Source organism: Athene cunicularia, assembly GCF_003259725.1.
Source record: "Athene cunicularia isolate RWA chromosome 8 unlocalized genomic scaffold, athCun1 chr8_part1, whole genome shotgun sequence".
NCBI lineage: Eukaryota > Metazoa > Chordata > Aves > Strigiformes > Strigidae > Athene > Athene cunicularia.
Window position 1 is genome coordinate 33,135,597 of NW_020799109.1, and position 26,141 is coordinate 33,161,737.

A 26,141-nucleotide genomic window follows, 5' to 3' on the forward strand; every position below is an offset into this window, starting at 1 on the left:
TGCTGAATAAGCAATTAACGCTTTAGTGCTGCCTGGTGCCTGAGCTACCATCCTTTTGTGCAAGCCTACGATTTCCACAGCCCATTTGATTCCCTTGGGGAGGTAACAAGCACTTCCCACTGACCCTATTCCTGACCCACTGCCTGCAACACTGCCTACCTCCTTTGTTCCTGGGCCTTACCTAGGCACAAACATGACATTTAATTAACTTCATTACTGAGATGAAACATACCCTATGAAAGATGGCAAATGTGTTTTATACATTACAGGAACTAATTTATAGCTACTGGTAGTATGTATAAGTGGGACTTCTTGTGGCATTCCAGCAGCATGCAGCTGGGCACACAAGGCTGGCTGAAGCTAACCTCCAGGTAAACACACAGGAGGTACCAGCTACTCGCTTGCTGCAGCACTGCCCAGGGCCGCTCAGCCCACACGCGTATTCCGGGAAAACATCCTGCTATGTCCGAGCCTTTGCCAGGGCACAACTAGACCCAAAAAAAAAAAAAAAAAAAAAAAAAAAGTGCAATTCCTTCTGAATATAAGTTCTAGCAGAGGAATAAGGTATGAAGAAGAGCACAGGGACAAAACCTGGGCTAATTGCCAAAGAGTATAGCAAGTCCACAACCACCATCATAGAATCACAGAATTATTTAGGTTAGAAAAGACCTTTAAGATCGAGTCTAACCATTAATCTAGCAGTGTCAAGTCTACCAATAAACCCTGTCCCTAAGTGCCACTTCTACACGTCTTTTAAATACCTCCAGGGATGGTGACTCAACCATTTCCCTGGGCAGTCTGTTCCAATGCTTGACAACACTTGTGGTGAAGAAATATTTCCGAATATTCGATCTAAACTTCCCCTGGCACAGCTTGAGAGGATTTTCTGTTGTCCTATTGCTTGTTACTTCATTAAAGAGACTCATCCCCCCTCTCTGCAGCCTCCTTTCAGGGAGTTGTAGAGGGCGATGAGGTCTCCCCTCAGCCTCCTCCAGACTAAATCCCCCCAGTTCCCTCAGCCACTCCCCATCAGACCTGTGCTCCAGACCCTGCACCAGCTCCGTTGCCCTTCTCTGGACACGCTTGAGTCATTCAATGTCCTTTTTGGAGTGAGGGGCCCAAAACTGAGCACAGGAATCGAGGTGCAGCTTCACCAGTGCTGAGTACAGGGGTAAGATCCCTTCTCTGTCCCTGCTGGCCACGCTATTGCTGACACAAGCCAGGATGCCATTGGCCTTCTTGGCCACTTGGGCACACTGCTGGCTCCTGTTCAGCCTGTCCAGGTCTCTCTGCAGAGCTTCCCTAGCCTCAAGCAGATCAACACTCCCACCCAACTTGGTGTTTGTAAACTTACTAAGGGAGCACTTGATCTCCTCATCCAGATCATTGATAAAGGTATTGAAGAGAACTTGCCTCAGTACCGAGCCCTGGAGGACACCACTCGTGACCAGACACCAACTGGATTTAACTCCTTTCACCACAACTCTTTGGGCCCGGCCATCCAGCCAGTTTTTTACCCAGCGAAGTGTGTGCCCATCCAAGCCTTGAGCAGCCAGTTTCACCAGGAGAATGCTGTGGGAAACGGTGTCAAAGGCCTTACGAAAGTCAAGGTAAACACCATCTACAGCCTTTCCCTCATCCAATAAGTGAGTCACCTTGTCACAGAAGGAGATCAGTTTTTTCAAGCAGCACCTGCCTTTCACAAACTCATGCTGACTGGGCCTGATGACCTGGTTATCCTGTATGTGCTGTGTGATGGCACTCAGGACGGTATGCTTCCCTGGCACTGAGGTCAGGCTGACAGGCCTGTAGTTTCCAGGATCCTCGTCCTGGCCTTTCTTGTAGATGGGCATCACATTTGCTGACCTCCAGTCAACAGGGACTTCCTGAGTTAGCCAGGACTCCTGACAAATGATGGAGAGTGACTTGGTGAACACTTCCACCAGCTCCCCCAGCACTCTTGGGTGGATGCCATCCAGCCCCATAGACTTTTGTGTGTCTAAGTGGTGTAGAAGGTCGCTAACCATTTCCCCTTGGATTATGGTGGCTCTATTTTCTCCCTGTCCCTGTCTTCCAGCTCAGGGGGCTGAGTAACACAAGAACAACTGGTTTTACCATTAAAGACTGTGGCAAAGAAGGCATTAAGTACCTCAGCCTTTTCCTCAGTCTTTGTCACTAGGTTCCTCACCACTCTGCCCTCCACCCCCACCCCCATCCAATAAAGGATGAAGATGCTCCTTAGCCCTCCTTTTTTGCAAATATATTTATAGAAACATTTTTATTGTTTTTTATGGCAGAAGCCAGACTAAGTTCCAGTTGGGCTTTGGCCCTTCTAATTTTCTCCCTGCATTGTCTCATGACATCCTTGTAGTCTGCCTGAGTTGCCTGCCCCTTCTTTCAAAGGTTATAACCTCCCATTTTTTTCTGTTCAGCACTCTCTTCAGCCAGGCTGAATTCTTCCCTGCCAGCTCATCTTTTGGCACATGGGGACTGTCTGCTCCCACTCCTGTAAGATTTCCTTCTTGAAAACTGTCCAGACTTCATGGGTTCCTTTGCCCTTCAGGACTGCCTTCCAAGCGACTCTGTCAACCAGGCTCCTAAATGGGCCAGAGTCTGCCCTTCAGAAGTCCAGAGTAGCAGTTCTGTTCTCCCCCCTGCTTACTTCTTCAAGAATCAAAAACTCTATCATTTCATGATCACTGTGCCCAAGGCAGCCTCCAACCACCACATCACTCACAAGTCCTTCTCTGTTCACGAACAACAGCTCCAGCAGGGCACATTCCCTAGCTGCCTCCCTCACCAGCTGTGTCAAGCAGTTCTCTTCCACACACTCCAGGAACCTCCAAGACTGTTTCCTCTCTGTTGTGTTGTATTTCCAACAGACATCTGGTAAGAACACATTCCCCACGAGAACAAGAGGTAGCAATTGTGAGACTTCTCCCAGCTGATTTTAGAATACTTCATCTGTCACTTCATCCTGGTTGGATGGTCTATAACAGACTCCCACCATGATATCTGCCTTGTTGGCCTTCCCTCTGATTATTACTCATACACACTCAATGCTAATCGTCACCATCATCAGGTTCTAGACAATCAAACCACTCCCTAACACACAGGGCTACCCCGCTGCCTCTCCTTCCTCATCTATCCTTTCTGAAGAGTTTATAGCCATCCACTGCAGCACTCCAGTTGTGCAAGTCATCCCACATTTCTGTGATAGCAACTATATCATAGTTTCTCTGCTGCACAGTGGCTTCCAGCCCCTCCTGTTTGTTGCTGATGCTGCGTGCATTGGTGTAGGTGTATTTCAGTTTGGCTACTGATCCAGCCACCTTTTTTTGGGGGGAGAAGCCCTATAATTCCTACGTGACCATTCTCAGGCACTTCCCTGGTTTCTAACACATCAATAACCCTTGTGACTTTGCTGCTGCATGGATTTCCATCCCCTACCTCCACTGAGATGGCAGACCAAAGGAACTCACTAGCACCCTGTCCCTCAAACATCAGCATGCTGTCATCCATGTTTATCTCCAGTGAGCCTGGTTTTATCCCTTGTCCCCCCTTTTAAATGTAATTTAAAGCTCTTTCAATGAACCCTGCTAACTCCTGCATAAAGTTACTTGCCTGATTTCAGACAGGTGTACCCTGTCTGTCACCAGCAGGCCTGGTGTCGATGTAGACTGACCCATGATCAAAACCCCAAAATTCTGCTGGTGACACCAGGCTTGGAGCCAGGTATTGATCTTCTGGCTCTTCTGTTTCTTCCTTCATCATTCCCTGCAAGTAGAAGGACAGAGGAAAACACCTCTTGTTCTCCTGATCCCTTAACCAGTTTTCCCAAGGCCCTGAAGTCTCTTTTGATTGCCCTTGGAGTTCTTGTTGCAACTTCGTCCCTGCCTACCTGAACAATCAATAATGGATAATAATTTGAGGGCATACCAAGATAGGAAGCTTTCTCTTCACATCTTTAACGTGGGCCCCAGGGCAGCAGCCAGACTTCCCTAAGAAGTGGGTCCGGTCTCCATATTGGGCTTTCTGCTCCTGTCAGAAGGGAATCTCCTATGACAACAACCTGTCTTTTTTTCTTTATGGAAGCAGTTTTGACACAGGGCATGGGCTGACTTAACCTCGGAGACACCTCCAGCTTGGATGAACCATTGTCCTCGTTATTGTTCAGTTCCACTTGCAGAGCCTCATACCTGTTATGCAAGGGCACCTGGGAAGGTGAGGGATCACAGAGAAGATGTGCCTCCTGTGCTGGGCAGGAATGTGTCACCACTGCCCCTATTCCCTGTGTCACTGTGTTCAGCCAGATGGAGAGATAGGGAATCCTCTGCATCATGAGTTCTGGCTGCCTGGGACACAAGGCAAGGTGTGGTTGCAGTCATTTACCTCTGTCTCGCACTCCTTGATAATCCTCAACCTTCTCAGAACCTCCCAGGTCTCTGTCACTAGGTGTGGGAGCAACTCTGCCCAAACGCACCCCCTTCAGCGGTGCCCACTGCTGCTGGCCCGTGGGTGCTGTCAGGGCCTGGCACCGGCCTGGCAGCACCTTCCCATCGCAGCTCTGGCTGTGTCAGTCATGGCGGTGCAGAGCTTAGCGAGGCCATGGCTTCCTGCAGGTGGGTGCTCTTGCTCCCTGGTGGAGCTGGCAGGGCTTCAGCACCCTTCCTGCACTCCCTGTCATGCAGATTGCCACGCAAACTGACGTGCTATGCCCTGTTTGCCCTCCTCAGTCACTAGCGCTCCTAAGGGGTTCTTTTCCACGTAGGTGGGCTTGACCACTGTTGCTCCTGGCCCTGCCCAGGTCCCATCAGCCTGTGGCCAGCTTCTGGCAGCTCTCTGCTCCCTCTGAGGTTCCCCCATTTCAGGTAACCCCCCTGCACACCACGCTGGAGCGTTCCGCTGTGGATCCTGTCGGCTCTGGGGCTGCTCAACTCAGCCACTGAAAGGCCTTGTTACGTGGTAGGATGGGTGCGGTTCCCCCATCACACCTTCCTTAGCAATCCAGCTTGACAATCTGTTGAGAGAGAAGTTTTGCTGGGTTTTTGTTCTCCTTTGTGCCCTGGCTGAGTTTGAAATCTACTGAAGAGGTACAACAATGAATTGATGCAGAGTACATAGCACTGTGGGTTAAAGGGAAAACAAGTTATCAGTTGAAAACGATGCTCAGAAAAGATGGGAGTAGCAGTGCTTGACAGATAAGTGTTTACTTGCCAAGTAAGATCCAGACAGTGGATGCTGAACTAAGAGAAGGATAATGAGTAAAACTGTCGTCATCACTCTCCCATCGGCGTGGCTATTACTGGCAGGACTCTGCTTTTGGGGTGCAAGTGGGAGCTCTGCTACCCTTTGACTTCAGAGGCATTTCTACTTCTGGCAGCTCAAATCTAAGGCTGCTGCCAATAAAAACTTGGCATATTATGATCTTTGAAATCCACAGATTAGTTTATGAGGCTGGAATCCAACCGCCCACCCCCTAGTTGCACACAGGCAGAGAACAGGACATGCAGCACTGTGTGAAGGGGTACAAATCACCAGCACCACGCTGGTTGTGGTTAATCACCCAGGCAAAGAGATGCAGAAGAAAGCTGTCTAGAACATTTCCGTTTAAACTAATCCCTGCCAAGATACTGTGATGTATAGGTGGGTGAGGGTTGCTGGGCAGGTCTTGTGCTTTGTTTCTGGGGAAAGCCTGTGCGTAGATGAAGGCTTCTTTAGCCTTCTGGGCTTCAACTCTGCTTCAGATGTAATTTTGATTAAGTCCACAGAGTCAGCAAATGGATATCATCTACAATGATACAACACTGTATTGAGAAGTCAAACACTGAAGCCTGGAAGTTTAGAACACATTCTACACCAGTGTCCATTAATGCTGAAAAGCCCGAACAGTCAATGACTTGCTTAAGCACAGCCTTATTTCTTGATGGGAAACCAGAGATGGTTTCACCTCCTGCACATACAGCAGTGCTCACTTTGTCTGAAGCTGTTGCTCCACATGATCTACGAGACACCCTTAGTGAATCTCTTGATTTGTCCTTTCATTCCCTGGACAAACGTTCTGAGGCACAGGGTAGCTCTGAGTGTGAGCTGAAACAGAAAGGAAACACCAGAGAGGGCCAGCCAATTGCCCGAGCTAAATGGGGTGTTACGCATCCAGCAGCACTGCACTAATAAACTTAACATCCAAGCACAGCATATCCAGCTGTACCCTGTGAATAACATTAAATATAATCCCTAACTGGCAAGCAGATTTTAATAAACACGTTTGCATGTCTGGACACACTTAACCCAACTCCAATAACTTTTCAGATCATTGAGTTCAGCTATTCAGCATCTTCAGTGTACTTCACTACTAGACAGCATGCACAGCTGATTCTTTTGGTTTGAAAAATTTCTTATTAGAAGGAAACAAAGAATACCTGCTAACAAATAAAAGCATATGGATAAAAATAAGTGCTTTTAATATTTTACACAAAGAGATTCAAACATAATTTATGAATAGCCAAATGATGGGAGCATCAGAAACATGATCAAGCCAAGAAATTGTTCAGAATACAGAGCAACAGTTCAGAAGTGCTCTTAAGTAATACTGTGCAATTGCTGCAAGGAATAGAAAATCTGATGGAAAGATAACCTCAGTTAATTTTTCGCTGTATGTGAGGATTATAAAACTGTGGCCATTTTGGGACTGAGAACAAGTTGAGATATTTTTTTTTGATAAAATGTGTGTAAGAAAAAAATGGTATAACAAATACAGCACCTGGATTAGAAAGATCTTTCCTAAAATGGGAAGAGCTAGGCACACAAAAGTTAAAGACTGCACAGTTCTTACTGTTCTTGATGGCTTAACAAAGTGGCTTGAAATTTAGTGAGACACAGCTGATTTTCTTATTAGTAACTTCTCATCCTACTTCTCATCCTAAAAGTCAGAAGAAGACATTTTGAATAGAATCTCTCTCAACCATCATTTAAAAAAAAATAAAAATCTGTATGCTGCCTATGAAATTGCACAGTAAATCTGATGTGCTTGAATCACAAGAAGTATCTCAAGGAAGTTGCTCTTAGATAATGCCTGGGATGTATCACGAAATCTGGGCTGTATAGATATGAGTTAGCCCTTAATTAAAGCAAGGCCAAACTCACTTGCCACAAAAAAATGTAGCACAGCCACTGTCAAATACTTAAAATAGTAAAGCTTCTAATACTAAAATAGTAAAAGTATCTGATTTTGGGTCCACAACTTCAGAGGCAAAAACCATCCAGGATCCCTAAAGACAAGAATCCTGTAAGTGGCCCTAGTTACTACTATCCTTAGTAAAGACAGTTGTACATAAAACATAGCTAGGTTCCAAGCAACATCAACATTCCTCTTGCTAGCAGCCTTCACAGCCATCACGGGTTTTTAGCCAGGATGCCTCTAGAATCTGATGCTGAGAGCGAGGATGAGGATTGAAGTTGGAAGAATAATGAATTCCCAAATGCCACAGAAATTACTGAAGTTCCCCAGCTCTTCGTTGAAAGCAGGCGAACGAACAGGGCTTCTCCATGTCCGAAGAGGAAAATGCACAGTGACTGAAATTGAAGCAAAAATACCATGAAAAAACAACATTAAAAACACATGCTGAAGGGACTGCAGGAGCCTTATTGATAAACTGGGGAGGGCAAGATACTCTTGTACCAGAACAGTACTGTTTCTGCATTAATGTCCTGGTGGTTCACCACCTGAGGACAAATCTTAAATGCTAAAGAGCTTATGAGTAGGAGACAGGCTAGATGTTCAAATTTGTAACAAAACTATGACCGCTTCAATTTCTCTTCAGCTTAAAGAAACTGGACTTTGAATACAAACCTTGTAATAACATTACATAAAATTTATTCATCCTTCCTCATCATCGTCTGCTAACAGAATTAGCTCACAAATCTTCACATATTTACCAACCATACAGGTCAGATGGCTTTTCTCAGCTCTGGCCTTGTTTGAAAGAAAATATTTGTGGTTTACTTAATGGTTCCTCTGCAATGCTCTCAGCGATGTGGGGACTGATAGAGAACCTCAAATTGGGTGTAACCCTGCAAAGCCTTTGCCAAAATATTACTGCTAACATTTCACAGCTTGTGTTTTGAAAAGAGTTTGGATGCATAAACAATGTTGTCCTTTAATAGATGAGGCTGTAACATGGAAGTGGTTTGTGTTCAACCACTTGTTCACAACAAGGTAATATGATGGTAGTTTTACCATGTGTGGTAGCTTTACTATAGATGAGCAAAGAGCCATCAGTGACTACCAAAGAGTCACATTGAATGAAACCTTGTTAAAAACCTCTGCCTTAGAATTGGACACCTCATCTAATCAAAATATTTCTCAATCATATAAACAGTTCTTAGCAGATACTAAGAAAAATAGCAAAAGTCATTTTACTCAGAGCTAATGTAAAATTAATTTTCCCGATAGAGATTTGAAAATGCTAAACAATACAAGAAGGATACATCTCAGAATCAATTACCACAGCATGAAAATGAGCATCTGCAGAGCAGCTAGTAAAAACAGTCTGCATTTTGCTGAGTAGTGTTTTTGAGAATTTGTTATTTGAGCAGTCAGGTTCATCAATGAAGTTCAGCCCTTGACAGACTAGCCATTGTTTATTTATAAAGCTCTGTTAATTATTTAAATAAACCACATAGCACTGGTTCTGCTCCCACCTTGTGCGCTAAAAAAGAGTTAACCAAAGATAACAATCACTGGATCTCCAGCCTGAAACTTGAATCTAAACCAGTCATGCTAAAATCTGAAACATTTTCATAATCTAGAAAAATGTGAATAAATTAACAACCAGCAGATTTTTACAAGTATTTGTATGCATGAGAGCTGGTTGTGTCTGGGGATTTAATTTGCATAACACTTTGAAATGCACACTGTACTATCTTCATCAAGATAGTACTTTATTGAGGCCTATTACCGAGCTTGCCACTATATGTCTCTAAATCAATTTTTCCCTACTTAGCATGACCCCTTAGTGCCATGGTTAGCTACTTAGCTAGTTTTCCAGCAAAGACAGTCCTAAAAGTGTAAGATTCAAACACTGATAGCATTTTGACAGAGACCTCTGACCACTGAGCAGAGGAAAACCTATACCTTTTTCTTCTAGCTAGAAAAAATCTCAGCCTGACATCCCTGGATGCATGGATGGATGGATATCTGCTCAACCTGGCAAAACCAAAACTGTCTCTTTATGGGCTTTTCTGCCAGCTTTTGTTTCTTTCAACAAATGCTTCTGATACTCAGATACACAACATGGACAATATCTTCAAATTAGAACTTTGGTCTGAATTACATGAAGATTTTTCTTTACACATCATAACAATATGGCCATCTCTAGTCACACTTAAAAATCTGTAATGTGTGTTACAGCATGAGCTTTATATGCCTGAACACCAACTTTCCAGCTAGTTCTCAATAATGGCAATACCCTTCTCTCAGACCATAGCAAATCCTTTTTGCCCCCACTCACAATAATTCTGATTGCTGCTACAAAGACCTTTGTCTAATAACATAAGCTACTTCTTTTCTTTCAAGTCCTCTACAGCTTTTCTTTACTTCAAGAAACAGCCTTGCTAGACTTTCAAATGTGTTTTCTGTTCCTCTCAAATTGCCCTTTTCACCTGGCAGAAGTTCCTCACACACAGAAGCACTTCATTTTTCTTTCTCAAATCTTTCTCCAGAATACTCCTCTGTTAGGATATCATTTGAGAAAAAAAGACAAGCTAGTGAAATGCATAACTACATGAAAGGAGTCTAACATCTTTTGCTGTAGAAGTTATCTAAAAATTTAGTTTTGGAAAGTATTAAACATCTTCCAGCGTAACATCATGTTGGTAAATAGCAACATGATTTCCCTTACGAAAGGGTTGGTTATTGAGTTGTTTTTCTTTTTCCAGTTTTACAAACTCTGTAACTAAAATCAAGATAAACATCTTTCCATTACAGACAGAAAATGCACAAGGTATGTGTGCATGGATTTTAAGGCCTGTTCTGCAATATGCTCCTAGGGAAAGAGCAGGGTGTTCCTCTGGGTTGCGATATAAATGATGCACTGAAATTTGCCCGCTCATGGTACACAAAAACCTGTGATGCAGAACACTTTCTCAAAATGCCAACACTGATATCAATCAAAACCAGAGTTTTAGCTGGCAGGATATGAGTAAAATGAGTCCTTTTGCTGCTAAGGTGTGGCAGTGACAGACTAGTGGTGTCCTGGGGAAGGAGCCATGCTGGTACAATAATCTTTGGGCTGCAGACAGCCTGATCAGACTTTGCCATGTCCTGCAAATAACAGCCGTTGCCACATGCATTTGCAGGTCTCAAATGATGGTCACAGAGAAGAAAAATTCCATGGATCAGTGAACATCAGTGAATATGAGTGTCTTTCATTAGTACCAAAACCCCCCAGTAATCAAAGAAAGACCTCTAGATTTAAATCAGAAAGGGCATAAGCAAACACTGGATCATGTTTTATATTACACCATTTAGTCCAAGTCAGAGCTGTCACTGATTCCTGAAAGCATCCTGAGCGGCTATTTGCAGAGTATATGAGCACTTACAAATGCAACCACGCTTTCACAGCACACTGGGACAATTTCAAATCAGAAAACAGAATTTCAGTCCATATTTGCTGAAACAATGAATAGGAACTTATTTTTCTAGTATGTCTGGGATTCCTTCTTTTGTTTTAATTTTTCTGATGAGAGCAGAACACACAGAGCATCAAAAAACTTTGATACTTAGCAAGCACATCTGTAGTTATGGGTTTGACCTTGGATCTGAACTTCTGGGATGAAATTCTAGCTTTTCCAGTGCTGGATGGAGCATGGAAGGAATATGCATTGTAAATATTTATAAGACTGTCAGCAGAAGTAAACACCTGGCACTTCTTTCATTCAGGCTTCTAATGATGGAGAAAAATATACAAATACTATACAACATAAGAGAGGCAACCCCAAATCATGCATTTTTTATTCTAGTTTACCAGGCTAGACTTCTTTCAACTGCTGATTTGGTTACTATTTAGTTGGAATATTACATTCAGTAAAATTTTGCAAGGGCTAGTTTTGGTACCTGAGTTATATATTTCTTTTGATGATCAGAGCAGGATGGATATTAGCAAATGACCCAAAAGGTAGAGATAAAAATTAGGATTAGAGTTGCAAACAAAGCTGATCAACTGAAGATATACTCTCTGCCAAAAACCAGAATGCTGTTAAAAGATCAAACCTGACACATTACACATTAACAGTAAAATACAATTGTGTAAATATAACATGCACAGTACCTGGTTATGGCTGCTTTTCAAAAGGAACCAAGATATTACTGAGGATCACCAGCTAAACAAGAGTTAATGTTCTCACACAGAGACAGAAAAAGCTTCCTACTGACACCTGAAGAAAAGCACTGTATGCAAGACATGTTCCATTTTTTATTAGTTATTATACAATTTCATCTGGAATATCATGTCCAGTTTTGGCCCTCTTTTCCAAGCAAGCAGTAGCTCACCTTTGACATACTGATGAGAAAAATAATCATTGCTATTGCCTGAATTATCACAGGATAGATAGATCTTTTCTGCTGGATGTTGTCAGAAAGCATAGATTCAAATTTATTAGATTAAATCTGATGTACTGCAACACCAAAAAAAAAAAGTAAAAATCGTAATTTCTGATGTCAGTAGCAGCACTGATATGAGAGTTATTCAGTGATTTTTATACTCCAGTTTTACATAGATAGAGTTTGGAAGTAAAGAAAATATTTGATTGTATTTACCTATTATGCAGTGGAGTTTTTTAAGCTGTTTTGGACCTATTTAAAATAAGTTTACTTTGTAAGATGAACTACTTGTAAATCAGAACATCTGGTAAAACCCTGTAATGTGCCAGACAGTCTTGTGAAAGAGTTATCATTGCAAATAAGTGTTATTTGCAATGGTCTTTAATATGATTCCAGACACAGTGATTATATAAATATAAAAAGCTTAAAACGATGGAATTAACATCATATCGCTGAAATCATCACTAAGCGTCCATATTTTCTGAAGTTCACATATGAATCACAAGTGAACTACTGTCCTGGCAGAAGTCAAAGGTCCCAGAGGGTGACCAAGCATGATGTTCACAGAAAAAAAAAAAGAAAAAAGGGAAAAAGATAAAGGGAGCAAAACCTACAGGTATATATCATACTCTATAGACATCTTCATAGATCAACTGAGATATGTAAGTTTGAGACATGAATTTAACTGCTTTCATTAACAAATGTAAAGTTGGAATGGACTTCAAAAGACCATATCCTTGTTTTACAGTTGGGCCAATATGAGTATTTCCTTTCATTCAACAGTTATAAGCAGGGTCTAATGGCAAATATATACACTTTCTCACTCTTCAGTCTTTAGTGATGTGATTTTGCTACAAAATACATGAGCTGGGAAAGTTGCATTTAAATTATGTTGTATTAACCTAAGCTAGTATTTCAGAGAGATATTTTTCAGAGAGATCATCTTTGTCATTAAGATATGTTTAAATTTAGCTTTTTGTTCCAAAACTGGATTAAAATTCAGACTTGTACAGTGATCAAGATGCTCTAACAGCATCACCTGAACAATAATATAATCAGCTTACACATTCCTTCTGATACTAAAAAAAAACCTGGGTGGAAAGCTGTGCTGAACAGCAAGAATGAATATTTTATAAAATTTTATATGACACAGAAAGTTGCAGATGCTACCTGCCTTACCTTTCACGACTACTGTGTTACCTATGATTTTTCTTACTCTTACTCTCATCAAAATTTGCTTAAATTTCACAGTTAACAAGAGAAACCAGTGAGTGAAGCAGAGTTCACAGAACTGGAAGGACAAAGTTCAGAGTAACAAATGAGGAGATCTCCCCTCCTTGCCCCAGGTATCCTAAGCCACTGAGTGTTGCAACTAGTGCTAGTAGGAAAGGGGTTGAAGTAAAATATTAGGGCCATTGACATTTGCACTCTGGCGTCAGGGAGCTGGGAAATGACTTGTTGTTGCCTCTCCATGTAATTATGTAATGGCAAAATTTTACTGGCTGCTCAAATAAGACTCTTCAACAGATGGCCATGATACGTGACTTAGGAAATAGAAATTAATCAGGTCCATTTATAGTGAAGTAATGTCTCTAAAATAACTGTCCCCACTCTACTGTCTTACAGTAATAGGCTCATAAAAATCACAGCAGGTGAATAAATCAACCTCAATTTCACTATTCTCTTCTACCGATGCAGACCAAGAGAGGAGCAAGGGAGGGACAGCAGGAACTCCTGTGCCACCGAGATCCTTCTCCCACAGCATTTCATCTCATTCAAAAATGCATCCAGCTCCATCTTAAAACTTGTTTGATCAAAAGGCTGTTCCAAAACCTCAGTGATACAATGCTTAAGAACCTTATTCTAATTTCCTGCATAATGTTACTTACTAACTGCTTAAAACTGATTAACTTTCAGCTGAGGTTTCTCTTTAAATAGCTCTCTTCCTTTCAGTCCCCCATATCTTTATTGCCTGGAGGTATTTACACACAGAAATCGAAGCCCTTCTTTGCTAGAATTAGCAAAATAAACTCTTTTATGGTTTCTTCTTGCATCTTTCCATTACTTACTTTATTATCACAGCGTTTCTTTTCACCTGTCTTAGTTTCAGTAACTTGTGCATGGGCAGCTAAAAATGCTCACAGTATTCCATATCCGGCCATGGGGTTTGGATGATATTTTTAGACTGCTTTCTCTGACTTTCACTGAATCCAGGACCCTGAATTTCTGAAAAGTGCTGGTCTAAATGTCACCAGAAAAATCTCAACAACATGTCACAATAACGGTGGAGTTTTATCTGGCCACATAATTAACTTCGCTGAGTAACCCGAGCCCTCAGGGGAACACTAGGGCGTTACCATTAAGTAATGCAGAGTCATCAGCCCAAGCCAGGGCTCTGGAACAGAATGTTATGAATATAACATCAGCCCTAAAATGGTGCCAAACTTCTGCAACCTTTGCAAATTCCACAGCCATCTCTCCCAACCCCCATATAATTCTCAAAGACAAAAGCACTTAAACCTATCTGCTGGCAGCGAGGGCTGTTCCTGTTTTCTTCATGATGGTATGTTCCAGTTAGTCCCCACTACCTACAATTTGGTAGCACTGACGCCAAATTCTACTTCTCACACATCCTGTGTCTGCAGCCCAACCCATTACCATCAATGCCCCGTTGGCTAAACAAACCAATACATCATCTCCACCAATAATGAGAGATTCATTTATGCTTTCAGTGCCCCTCAGTCTTTAGCTACATCCTCTAAGATATCCTTGAACTTTACTGCTCCAGGTTCAAGCTTGCCTGTAACTCTGCTGCTAAGCTTCTCATATGATATTTAAAGTTTATCTTAATTGCCCCTATTTCTTACTGGATCTAATAATGCAGCTGGTCAAAACAGAAGGCAACTACCACACTGTATACCCTCTAATCACCATGTATTTCAGTGAATTTGAGCTGAAACAAAAGGTCTCATCCTATACCTACACCACATACAAAACAGGCTAGTCAGATATTGCTGCCAGTCTGTCCTTCCTGTTTTCCTCATCAAAAATGTTGGAAAGAAACACCACAATACTCTCAAAGCCTCAAGACAGTATTCAGGATTTGTACATATTCTAAAACTCTTTTAGAATGAGAAACTATTTACCTTCTGCATAACTCCTGGCAACATAAAAACATTGTAAGGTTTAAAATTTATGATACACCGAAGTAAAAAAAAGGCTTGTGTCTTTTGTGGGTTCTCAGTAAGACATAATAGGCTGGAATATATTAAAATATCTATTATTTTAAGCATATATTTTACTGATGTAAATAATTTAGCGAATTTTCCTACTTGATGCCTTCCTAGGATCATTAATAATTACTTGTAGCAAGGTCCCAAATGAAATATTTATCACACATTTTAAAAGTAACACATATAACTGAGTTTTTCTGTTTGTTCTTCACTGTGCAAATTAGGCACAGCATTTACACACCCTTTCCAGTGTACTTCTAGGAATAAGTGTTCAAGCTTCAACAGAGGTTGAATAATGTGCAAATTAGTTCTGTCTTCCTTTTAGAAAGCAAATGGAATGAAACTCAGGTTTGTACTATGTTAATATCTACAGGTTTGAATTTATGCCAGTTCTTTACCAAGTTGGAGAACTATTTCCTTTGCTGCCAGCTGTACTGAAAACTCCAGCAGTCTCAACTCCTTACTTAAGTGTTTGAGATAAAGTTTCATGATTAGAAAGCCCTATGTCAAGTACAAAGAAGAACACCCCAGAAGCTCTGTTGCAGAGTGATGACTGTATTCTGTATTGCTCATACCTCAGTAATGCTACATCAGCCCATCTGCCCATTTTCCTACTGGTCTACTGTGTCTGATAGAGACAGTTCAAGCTGCTGTGGAATAGTCTTTCACTTGCAGTTTGTGATCTGCACCTCTGATGAAATAAACTTGAATATCCTTTGTAATACCCTGTGGTTTTTTTTTCAGAAACATAACCCTTTAACCTATCCTATTCTCATAACTCTAGTACTTGGATATAAAAAACTCTTTAATGCATTAAAAGTAAGCATCAAGAGGATTTGGAGTATAAATACCTATGCCTGAAATGCTTTGCTTATAAACCAATTTATACTCAAGCCAAAGTCACAAATTTACCCTTCTCTAGGCTTAATAGAGCTAAAAAAACCTCTTCATAGAAACAGATAATAGCACATACACCCAGCTGAAAAAGACACAAACATGCCTAAAAGCTAGGAGCAGTACTGTATTTAGAGTTTAGATCTTGCTGGTTAAAACTTGTTTCATAATTTCACATAAGAACAGATTGATTTATTTTAAATACACTCTTCACAGGAGCTCACTCTTTATCTGCAAAGACATGTTGCATATTGCTGGGCATTCTGAAATTAATTTCCTAGAATTTAACAGACTGTCTGCAGTGCTTTAGCTTCTCTGTCTCTACACATTTTCTAATAATTCTTCCTATTAGAAGATATCAATTTTAATGATTCTAAAGAAAATTTTGAAAGTGTGGAGATCATATCACATTTACATAAAATTACTTTAATCTAAAAGTAAACATTTAGAAGGAATTGCTGTTCTCCTGAAGACTGTCAGATCTGGAGCATATTCTTAATTGAAACATGCTATATTCTTAGATACTTGATATGACTACTCTTAGCATATTTAAAAAAGACTAAAGGAAAAAAAAGATGAACTAAAACATCAAGAGATCTGAACTTCTATTGAGCTTGACATGAAAGGCTAAGCAAACTGCTTTCCTTTTCAACTCATTTTCCTTTCAGTGGATTCAGGACAACCAAGAAGTGATGATCAGGTCCCCCGGAGGATGACCATTATAGCGTCTTTCTTTGGGATGCTCTGACTCATGTGGCCACCAAATTAATCTCAGGGTTAGTTTTCACTGTTATTTCACATCATTATAGAGTTACTAAGCTCATGTAGGAGTTGGTTTTGGCATGCTGTTAGATTGAGCTTTCCCATAAAATATGTCTGTCCATCCAGTTCATCTCTCATGTGATGGACTTAATAGCAGCAATAATTGGTTTGAATAATTTACTGAAGTATAGGTAGAGCAGTGACTATAATATCTGTTGTCAATATTTCAGCAGATGCACCTACACTTCATACTCAAGCTTATCACTCCTCAGCAGAAAAGGAAAGAATTAACAACGTCATTTCATTACTGACATGATTTTTGGAAGGATATATATATATATATATATATATAATTTTGGTTATGTAAATTCTTTGATTTGGATTCTGATTAAGACTTTATAGATTTGTTTTTCAGGCATAGCATAAATAAACAAAGAATAAATGATGTTGTCTTATGTCACAGAATCACAGACAGCTTTGGGTTGGAAGGGACCTTCAAAAATCACCTAGTTCCAACCCCCTGCCATGGGCAGGGACACCTTCCACTAGCCCAGGTTGCCCAAAGCCCCGTCCAGCCTGGCCTTGAACACTGCCAGGGAGGGGGCAGCCACAGCTTCTCTGGGCAACCTGTGCCAGTGCCTCACCACCCTCACAGGAAAGAATTTCTTCCTTATATCTAATCTAAATCTACCCTCTTTCAGTTTAAAACTGTTACCCCTCATGACATCACCACAATCCCTGATCAAGAGTCCCACCCCATATTTCCTGTAGCCTCTTTAAGTACTGGAAGGCTGCTATAAGATCTCCCTGGAACCTTTTCTTCTCCAGGCTGAACCCCCTCCAACTCTCTCGACCTGTCCTCACAGGGGAGCTGTTCCAGCCCCTGATCATCTTTGCAGTCTCCTCTGGCCCCGCTCGAGCAGGTCCGTGTCCTTCTGATGTTGGTGCCCCCAGAGCTGGACCCAGCACTTCAGGGGGCGTCTCAAGAGAGTGGAGCAGAGGAGCAGAATTCCCTCCCTCATTCTGCTGGCCACACTTCTCCTGATGCAGCCCAGGACACAGTCGGCTTTCTGGGCTGTGAGCACACATTGCTGGCTCACAGTCAGTCTTCCACTCACCAATACCCCCAAGTCCTTCTCCTTGGGGCTGCTCTCAATCCACTCATCACACAGCCTATATTGCTGCATGGGATTGCCTGTTCAGTACCCATGTTCAGAACCTTGCACTTGGCCTTGTTGATCTTCCCAAGTTGATTTTGCATGGACTCACCTCTCAAGCCTGTAAAGGTCCATCTGAATGGCATCCCTGGTTGACCACACCACACAGCCTCTGTGTGTCAATATGTCAACACATATTCTTTATCAGCATCCCTATGATTTTCTTTTATTTTCTAAGTTTGAGTAAAAGATGCTGACAATTCACTAAGCCTGATCTTTCTGGAATAGAACTGTCTTAAGGGTGGTGCATTATTTATAATTTTAATTTTTAAACCAAATGTTTTGCTCACAAAAAGATATGGCTCATTTTGAATAATATAAAAGAAAGCTGCCTGTAAGAAGTACTATCCTCCAGATAAGTTTCTGATTATGTACTAGAATTAAATTGTTAGATGCACAAGGTTAGGACTTTGTTTTTGTTTGTACTGAAAGGCACCTAACAGATTCTGGATATTATGAAAATATTACTGTGAAACAATAGTAGTTAAAAAACCTGATGTACTCAGGAACACAGGCTTACACGGCCACATACAAAAAGAAAGTATCAGTTGCCAACCTAAGAGTGACCAGTAGAGGACAGCCTGCAAGGGAATATGCTAGCAGAGGTATAAAAAACAAGGATGAGTTTTTCTTTGGGAGAACACAAGTTTATAAGGATGACCTGCTACTTCCTTTAAACACCTTCTCACCCAGTTACAAAGGCATCTCCTTCCTCATTTCAGAATCTGACATCCAAAACTGTTCTTTTTTTTTTTTTTTTTTTCCTTTTCTTAAAAAAAAAAAAGGAGATTCTTTTCCACAGTCTACACTAGAAAGGGAATCTTCACCGTCCAGCCAAGGAAAATAAGTAATTTTTCAAACTAAGCTTTTATTGCAGGCAGGCATTATCTATAAACTTGCCACCCCATTCAGAGAGTGATGCAAATGCCTAAGTTATCTACCCACTGTTGAGATTTTCTTCTACTTGAAGTCCTCATTACAACCCAGAGTTCCTGAAAAGCAACTTAAAGAGCCATCAGCAAAGAGAAAACTGTAACAGAAACAGAGCAGATTATGTTTGGTGACACTCAGCTACTGATTCATTCTCAGATGTTAGTTACAGAAAACAGAGGAATCTGTTGCCAGAATTCAGTGTCCTGTCCCTTCATTTCACAATTATGCCAACTGAGGTGCGAAAAACCTGGCAGATGCATCCACACTTCAATGTAGTGCCTTAAGGAAGAGAAAGGTCCCTTAGGGAAGAGAAAGGGTGCTAACTGAAGATCAGCAATGTCCCAGAGCATAGAAACTGATAGCCCTTATTCTTCTACCACCTAGATATACACCATGTTCATATATTCTACAAGGGTGAGAGTTAGTTGGGATGGAAAGATACCTCTGTTTTCTCTTTCTGAGAACACTGCAGGGATTTGCTTCCTGGCTATTATTAAGGCTACACTTTGTGACAGGTTTAGTCTAAGCGCTGGGTGGGATAAATAATACCAATAAGCAATCAATAAAATGGGTTTCTGACACTGTAGTTACCTAAACATTAAACTGGAATATAATATACCCATCTCTGCAGTAAAAAATATTATTACATATTTACAACCAATGACTGACATCAGCACAAATTATAGCTCTGTAAAGTACATCAAAAAAGCAGAGCCTTGGGACTTCAGACTCCAAACACGAAGGCAATCCCCAACTAAAACTAAGGGACAGACATGTCAACAGTCAAATATCTGGAATCTTCACCTCCAGAATCTATATCATAGAGGGAATACCTGCTCCAAATTTCATAATCTGAATTTATAGCCTCTAACCCTGAGTTTAAGTACCAGATTCATCTATTCACTTAAAGACTATTGGAGTCTTTAAGACTCCTACTAATACCAACTCTTCCAACCCTGTTCAACTCATCAATGAACAAGGCTCCTTGGGGTGCTGGTTTCCCAAACCCTAGAGTAACCCTATGCCTAAATTAACTAAAAAAACATCTTAAAGTATTCTTCGCATACTGAACCAGCATATAAAGCACTAGTCATTACAATGTTAACTCATCTTCTTTATGTCTTCAGATTATATGAGGGCCACAGATTTCTGGTCTTTGGGTTTCCAACTTTTAACCCTAAGTATGACATTTATATATGCAAAACCAGACTCAAAACATGAGACATTATCTTCTACTAACATCAAACCATTGCTTAAGCATGCTGTGTCTGTGGAATACAGTATGTCACTAAAATAACTGAAAGAACGAAATAATTCCTAATCCAAGTATAGTTTTTACCCCTCTATGTATTCAACAGATAAAATCAGCTTTGACATTTTTCATACTCCTACCTTAGCCCACTGTAACTAAATTATGGGATTCAATTTCATGGACTCATTCAAACATTGAAAGAAAACATTAGATGCTATGTGCTTACTGGTACCAGTCAACTTCTGGAGAACCTTGCAATAGTATGTGCTGTTTAAGAGTTGGATTCTGAAAGTTTTCTGAAATCTTTATTCAGCTCCCACCACCCACGGATTCCAGGAGGACATCAGATTTTTACTTCTCAGATTTCTCCTAACTCTAACCTTATACCTGAAGGTCCCAGTTAACATATATATATTGAGCTGATGAATTGTTAAATCCTTGAAACCCAAACCCCATCTTCTTTATAGCCAGAGTTTAATCCCTTTATAAAAGTAAAATACATGGCTGTGGTTAATGTGTGCCCACACTTATTGGTTCTTAAAGCTGTAGATGCCAAAGTATTAACTCTGGACCATATCCTTACATTATCCTCAATGATAAGAAGGCCAAACATAAGAAAGTGACACAGGAAGCAACTGAAACAGACAAATATCTGAAAATGTAGATTGAAACTCAAACATATAAATTGAACATTAATGAAATACACTGAAATGTTATTACTAAGCATATACTGAATGTAGCCATAAATAAGGATCTTAATAGCACAAACCCCCAAAATTGAATTTTACTTTGGAGATCAGTTCCTACAATAACACAGAAGATAAGATCAATCAGCTTCTTTTTAACGTCTTAGCACCTCAGCTTTCAAAACCATAAGTCCTAATTCTTCAACCAAATATATGCTTAGTAATACCAATATTCTGATCAAAGCCTACAGTACAGGAGGCGAATGGGCAGTGATAGACAACTTTCTAAAACTGAAAACCACAAACTTGAATCATTAGACACTTCTAAATTTAATCTAACTTCAACTCGAACTATAAAATTAATTTGAAGCCTAGAAGGGGGATGAATAATTTAGACAGAAAGAAACCCAATCCCTATTACTGTCAGCATTTTAACTTTTAGGGATTTTTAAAATCCACTGAGTTCTTGAAGACTCATCTTTCCAAAGCTTGACCTTGACCCCAACTTCAAGCATAGTCACACCTAAGGAAGGATATGGGGACTAATTCAGATCTGTAACAGCAGTTTTTAATTATGGTAGTCCATGCTGTGAAAGATGATTGTTTAGGGGAGGTAAAGACTTTAACTCCCTACCAGAAGGGAGCTCCTACCATTCATGCTCCCAGCTACCTTGAGAAACAGGTAATTAAATGAACTTTCTGTTTTAGATTTCTAAAACCTAATACTTAATTCAGTTTTAACCTCAGGCTTAATTACAGGTAAACAGAGACCAATGCCTAGAAATGTCCTTATATATCAGAGAGGTATTTGGATGACAAACAACTAAAGCTGGTAATTTTCTTCATTTGGCCTCATTATTCCCTTGGCAGATCAGGTTAAGAATCCTGCCTTTGCTACATATTATTCCTTTTTCAGACCTAGATCAACACTACACAACCTCTGATGCACCACAGTCATGCTGAGTAATTTACATTTTTGCAATCATTTTATTTGTTTATTTGTTCAAAGAATCTTGCTGTTATATTTAAACTGCAAATGAGTTGCTGTGTTCACAGTGCCCTGTTCTGAGCTGCTGCAATTGTGCTCTCTGTGTGCAAATCTTGAGGAGGATTGAGCTTCTTCTGGTTTCTCAGAGGCAGAGTTCATTTTGAATGCACTTAAAAGAGAATACAACTATTTCAAAGATCATTGAAACTGAAGGAAAAAATAATATTTTCCCTTTTTTAAGATATCTTTAGCTTTGACAAAGAAAAGGGATTTGATTTATGAGGATGAGACAATCCACCCTGACAAATACACAGTCAATTCTTGGTCACTGTAGGTGTCTTTTACACAGATGCCTAACAGTCAAAAACAATGTACTGAACAGTTGATGAATAATTCAGTTTCTTGTATAACTATGAGTGATCAAAACCAGGTGTTTACAATAAGAAAAAAAGGCAGCTTCCACAAGCCTCTGGCAGCTTTAACTAAAGCTTTTTCTACTAATATTAATATACAGTATTCAATATTGCCAAGATAGCTTTTCTGTACATGAACTTACTTTGACATTCAAGACTTTCCTGTTGAATATACATCAGAAGTGTTACTGTTCCTTTCTCACTCTGAAGTCAAGCAATAGCAGAAAAGTTCAAAAAAAGAAAAAATAAATCTTCTCAGAGAAGTATAATTTAATAACTACTTGTTGCTCTTGTGTACAATTATACAGACCCAGCAAGTCCTTTGCCCTTGAATATACACATTTAAACAGACAAATTTTGGTTGAATACATCAGAGGTGAAAGCTTGAAAATGTGTTACAAGGATTATTTACAGTAGCCTGAGATGTCTAAGAAAGATGATTCTTCATGTTACAAGAAAATTACTTCATACCAAGTCTGAAAAAAAACCCTGTCTGACACCTCGTCACTGCTATTTTGCCAAAGCAAAGGTGTTATTCTTCAGTCATATAAAACGTGGTAACTGTTTCTGGGAGTCTGTTTAACAGTACTGTAGGTGGTAATGACATAACTGTGGTCTGAATTAATTTTCTGCATCTATCTTTCAAATATTAAGCAGGAATCAGTGATAATTCAGCTACTACTGTTTAATTGAGAATTCCTTGTTTCACTGACAAACGTAATTTCTTATGTTATAAACAGACTCTTGCTCTTGCTCTTGCTCTCTAGATTTGCCTTTCTCCTAAGTGAAGCATGTTTTCTCATGTTAATTTTCCTTGTGCTTATCATGTGTCATTCTTCATATTAATCCAATCTTGCATGAAATTTTTTTTCTTCCTACAATTGAATCTCTTGTTTTCTTCCAGCTATTATTCAATAGAATTAGTCCATATACTAGATCAATAAAAAAGAACAAATGTTATGGAATATAATTCATTTTGTGAGGCATTTTTATGAAGCAGTAGTCACTTTTTATTGAGGCTATGTGGATCCAAATGAATAACCATTTCACTAGACTGAATACTGGGAAAGAAAGAAAAATTGAGTATTTCTGGCCGACAATCTCTGAAAGATTTTTCCTTGTAACTTTCTGTCACTAGAAGACTGCCCTGTTGTATGAATCAGAGCACTCATTCAACACAAAATGAAGATTCCAGCCTAGTTCAAATAAACCCATGCTCTAGCTTTAGCAGATTGTTAGGACCCACTGAGAAATACTATAATAGCTATAAAGTGATGGTCTTAGGGTCAAGTCTCCAGAGGATGTCAAGTTATGTACATCTGTAGATGCAAACAGCCAGCAGATCTGCTCTTTCTCCTCCTGCTCTTTAAGATACTCAGTAGTGTCTGCAGCTGTACTGAGCTTAAAGGCTGTTCTGGAATACAAAGATTTCTCCTAGTGATTTTGGTAGTACTATAAAAATAACCCAGGCAAGCAGATTTTATCCTTCATCTTCCACCTATTATTTGGGCTCATCTCTTATCTCTGTGAGGACAAATAAAATTTCTACATCATATTTTTCTCCCTATTTCCTATTTTAAACAATTCTCTTAATCTTTTAGGAATCAGAAATGCAATAATTCTGTATTTTCATCAACTGGATGATGCATGTGACCATCTGACCCTTATTACAGCAATTTGCTGCAGAATTCATTTCAATACTACTGCTACTCATACTACTCATAAATCACAAAAAAACAATGGTATTAATATTCCTCTGTCTTAAAAGACAGCATACTTACATGCTCTTCAAAGTTAACATTTTATGCTATAATCAAATAAAATATGCTTAATAAAATGTAGCCAGTTCTGGCATGGAAGAAAGCAACTGATTGTAGAAGGCAATACAGGGAAGCATCCTTTGATCAATTATCAGATGTCCCAGAGGAATTAACTGTAACTCCATGTCCTTTCCACATTAGGGCTTTTACTTCTTCTACATCGTTCTCCTTCCTTGCCCCTCCAAGACCATAAGCCTGAAACTGTGGCAGTTCCTCCAGCAAGAGCAAAAGTTTTCTGTGATTCTTCATAATTTTTCTTAGCAACTCATTTAATGAGACTTCCAGCCCTCAATTAACTTTCGATTAAATTCCTTCTATCATTCCTTCTACGTTAAAGATGAAAAAGAGGTACACTAATCAGAAAATATTTAACAGGCCAACACTACTCTAAATACTTGCTCTTCTGTTTTCTTTTCACTTTCTTCACTTGTTCAACTCAGTTTCTCTAAATAACAACTTCTTCTGGGACAACCCAACTGCACTTACAGCCAACTGATTTCTCACAGGGATTAAGATCACTCCAAATGTAACTTAGTTTTTATATGAAAATTACATGATATTTTGAGGATACTGATAGGACAACAATGGGGATCAATGATGGGACTGAAAAAGCAATAAGGCATCTGTCAGACCAGACCCAGGTTAAAAGAACCACCTTTTTCTGGGATTTCACTGGCTTACATTTTCCATGTGATCCCCAGTGGATATGAACAAATCCCAAAACCACTATCACAAGTATGACTGAATGGTGAGCTTCTGAAAAAGCCAAGGCCTGAAAAGGTATAAGGATACAGCTGAGTCATGGGCATCAATGGGCATTAATCCAGAAATGAAAGATAACAACAGTAGTACTGTAACTGTGCTGATCTCAGTATATAAGCAAAACAGAGTTTGTAGGCAAAGGTTTAATTTTTATTTCTTTTTTTTTAAAAGAATGCAATCAACTAATGACGTTGGGAAATATAGATAAGATTTTGGATACACATTACAAACTTTAATGAGGGTTTACGTTGCCGGAAACCCTTGCCAAATTAAATGACTGGTCAGTTGATATTTAACAGAAGCAAAGAAATGTCCAATAAAAATAATGTTATCGCTTTCTGATTGGAGTGGCTAACCACAATATTAGGTCCCATACATTGCTCCAAGAGGAAATAAAATGGTGGTGAAGCCATTTATCTTTATTTACTCATAAGGAATGTAACTAGTCCTGTTTCCCTAAAGCAGAAATAAAAATAAGGAAATTAAACATTTTGAACTTTCTCTTTTTTTTTTTTTTTTTTTTTTTAATAGCTCCAGGTCCACTTCAGATGGATCTCAACCTAAAACGGTTGAGATATGTCCCCCCCACCTTCCTATACCCATGCAGTTCCTTGCTTACAGCCCTTTTCACTGTCACACAAACCTTTACATAATAGTAGCAAGTAAACTCTGTCCATCATGAGTGCCCTGACTGTGTCTGCATTTGAGAATATTTCTTACTGCTTCCCAGAAACTATAATAATTTCAAGCAGGATTTCAAAGTCCATCCCTGAAAATAAGGGGAAGACCAGCAGAAGCTGGTCAGGATACAAACCCCACCTCACTGATGCTTGACCACACGCTGTGAAGCACCTTCATTTCTATGTAACGGAGACGCTACAATTTAAAGGTGTCTTAAGTGCTTTTCATGTCCTGTTAATCCACTTACAGAATTATCTTCTCATCACTCAGACTTTTCAACACCATGTCAACTCTAATGTCCAAAAAATTAATTCATAAGAGAAATCAAACAATACATCCCTACCAAAATGAACATATCCTTAGCACATAATAAATGTTAGCACATAATAAATGTAGCAACCAATCATGACTACCCATATTTTCAAGTCATGTATGTACCTAATTGTCGTTATACGACTTAATTGAGTACTGGCATGTTAACAGAAACATGATAATAATTTTGATCTTCTGTTGCTTTTTATTTACCACCTTATATATATATTATTTCACTGGCTAGGTAGCTAGACAGTATTAACTGGGACTCACATCTGTACTGGCTGTGAAATTATGGAAGAGTCAACAAATCCTCTCCATATCATGGATATCAATGCAAGTATATACTCAGTAATGTCTTAAATGTTTTTCTTGATCAAATTATGAATTATTTAAACTATGAGAATTTTAGTACTTTTCTAGAAAACCTATCTCATCATTGTGATCCTGTTTAGCTACCCTAACAAGTACTTCTTCCCTAGGCCTTAAATATCCTTACACATGTACCTTTCTTCTCAAATCAGAGAGTTTCTTTATCAGTCAAGCTTATACTCAACTCAAGACAGCACTGAAGTCCTGTTAAAAG